Below are 3,350 nucleotides of genomic sequence, written 5' to 3'. Positions count from 1 at the left end.
AATTTATCTCTTTAATTGACAATTTTTATGTAAAATAAAGTCAAATGAACACCAAAAGATAGATAATTTTCTTGAATTTTTTTTAAGCAATGGAAACAAATTTCATTCTCAATACCAGTAAATTTTATCCCTCTAATCATGTAAAACAAAGTCAAACGAACACTAAAAAATACTTTTATTTCAACATTTTTCACGTGGAAAATTATATCAATTAAACACAATAATTTACAATTTCTAGGAAAATAATTTTTAGGCAATTTAATTTCCTGAAATTCGTTTTCTTTCCACTCAAATTCCATCTTTGCAATCAAATGAACCCTTAATTCAATTGAACTTGCTTGCAACTTTAATGTCCACATCGATGAATCTAGTCACATGAAAATTCATATTAACATATTTAAATAGGTCAAGGACTGAGAATCTCATTTTCAAAGGTTGCTTGATATCCATTATATACCATGTGCAAGGTTGGAGGTGCCCAACCGTAAATTTTCCTAAAACATATAAGTGAATGGGCTATGCTACAATGACAAATGGGGTTTACAAAGTTAAGTTACAAAATCAAATCTATACCAATTATTTCAAAAATAGATTTTCAAATCATTTGAAATCAAGGGTTCAGATTTTGCGAACACATTTTGATACTCCACTTTTGTACACCAACTTTGTAGGAGTAGAATTATTCTAAGTGAATTATGGTATTAAGACTTGTAATTTTATCTTAAAATATTAATTTGTTTAGATGAGTAACTCTATACCTTATACACGTTATATATTTTGCCCTTTAACAATTATTGGCAATTCTTTTTGTTCTAGTATTAGGTCCTAATGGTGGGAGACAAATCTCTATTGGAAAATCCAGTAAAACAGTGCCATAATTCTCACAAATTTGAATTACTTATTATCAAAATTATACGAAATAAAAATTTCACACCATATTAACCAATAATATAAACTTTATCCAGTAATTAATTTAAAAATTATTATTCATGCTTGAGCCTGGTGTGTATATATATGGCTTGTGGCCTGTGAAGGAAATTCTGTATGTTCCCACTAGTATGCATTTATCTTTGTATACCCAGACGGAAACTAATCTCCCACTCACGACCCATGTAACAAGCTAGACCAAGTACGAAATGTAGATTTTAGCTTTAGAATTTGAACAGTTATTGAAGAAAATACTGCAAATCTTTATGTTAATTATTTGAGTATCTTTTTCTTTGTATGTTTTCCCCTATAAGTCACATTGGAGGCATCGACTTTTGAGTAAATGGAACACATAAGGCATTACTTTATTCCTAATTTTTTCCCCACCTGTTCATTGATCATATATGGAAAAGAGTAAAATCTAAAGATAGTCGACACGAAAATGCATGCATCGAGCCTAAAATAGCATAGAAAAATTTCAAGAATATTTTATATTGCTGGAAAACAAAGCTCAAAATTATTCACATTCCTTTATAGTTAGAAAAAACCCATCCATTCTCATTCCTATATAATTGCTGGCATCTCAAATATTTCCCATACTTTGAATGTGTTCTTGAAATTTTAAACCAATCTCTCTCTCTCCTCACTTTTTCACAAATTCAAGAACTACATAACCAGACCAATTTTTTATGTCCTTCGTATCAAACTAGAGCATAGACTAGCACTGATGAAAATGATAAATAGCCAAAAATAATTAATTTTTGTCAACAATTTTCTAGCTATAGTATTACTTGTCACATGCATGTTATTTCCTGACATAGAAATGACATTCACAAAGGTAAAGAAAATAGAATACCTAACTTATACGTTAGGTCGGTCCCTGATTACCACTGTAGATAATGCATGATCTATACATTTACGAGGTCAAGAACAATAATTCAAAATTAATCATTTTTTATTGGTATGAATTCCAAAATAAAGGAAAAAATACTTGGATTTTTCTTGATTGAAGTTTAATTTTTTTTTAGTGCTGTTTAAAATATTAAAATTAAATTTTAAACCACATTCACACATCAAATTAAAGTGGGTTGCATAGTAAATTACTTCCACATATTCGATAGCTAAGTAAGTCTATGTACTACAAGAAACTTGGATTTTTGTAACGGTCGGAATATGTTGCCATATGTAATTGCCTATTGTTAAAGCTATGAAATATATGAACTTTTAACAACACCCAATGAACATTGCTAAAGGAGGAGAATATAAGAATGCAAATAAACGATGTAAAATATGCAAAGTATATATGTTTTTTGCAACAAACCAAGAAACTTGAAAAATGATGGCTCCATTTTTGTTTCATTTTTTTATTACTTTTTTTTTAAAGTCAAATTATAAATTTAACAACACATTTTGTAGGATTCACAAGTATTATACACTTATCCATCATCCATACTTGAAAGCAACTTTTTAGTAAGAAAAATGAAACTAACATAGACTGTGTATTGTTATGTTTCGATTTTGATAAATGGTAAGGTCATGTCTAAACTTATACCTTCTAATTCTAATTTTGAAAAAAAATCCCAAAACTAGCTAATTCCTTATTGTCAATGGCTCAAGATACATTGCATCTATGGTGTGTGATTTTCTAAGGATGGGAAAGTAAAAAATGTTTGCATGAGTCAATTGATATGTATTGAATCTTCTTCCATGTAACTCTTCACAATTTTAAAGGATGTATTTCACATTGATTAGATATTAAATATTAGTTAATATATAAGAGCTTGTATCACTCGTCTTAAAATGATTAATCTTCTAAATTAGAACATCTAGTCTTAATATGATATCATAGCTTATTAAACTCAAATAATGATGTGGTGCATAAGGAATTAGACTTAATGGAAAAGTGAGGCTAGTGCAAACAAAATAGGCAACTTCCGAGTTTTGGAGAAATTTTGGGTTGTTCGTTTTTTACGAAATTTTAGTCAAATTTGATTGAAAACGAGTCAATTAACAAGACTCAGGAGGCCAATTTCGGACAAATTCCTTTGTTTATGCATCTTTTTCATTTTTGGTAATTTTTGTTTTGGTTATATCTCAATCAAATAAAGTCTTTTTTTCTTTTTTAATTCCGTTTGTTGGAGAATAGTCCTTAAGATTAAGACCCAATTTTAGTCATTATCTTGATTTTTTTTTATTTTTTTTTAAAAAATATATTTTTTATTATTTTTTAATTTTTCTGTATTTTTCTAGGGTTTTCACTATATAAAGCATTGTAAGCTTTTTGTGGCCACATTGATTAACAGAAATAAAACTTTTTCGTGAGTTTTTTCATTTTGTGATATTTGTTCATCTTTATTATAAGCTTCCGCTACGTCAAATAAGCAGTTCGAATTGACAAAGACTCAAATGATTGGTATTCTCAA

The sequence above is a fragment of the Olea europaea genome, unplaced genomic scaffold (genome assembly GCF_002742605.1).
Source record: "Olea europaea var. sylvestris unplaced genomic scaffold, O_europaea_v1 scaffold2289, whole genome shotgun sequence".
NCBI lineage: Eukaryota > Viridiplantae > Streptophyta > Magnoliopsida > Lamiales > Oleaceae > Olea > Olea europaea.
The sequence above is the reverse complement of the archived record's forward strand: the minus strand, read 5'-3'. Positions refer to the sequence as shown.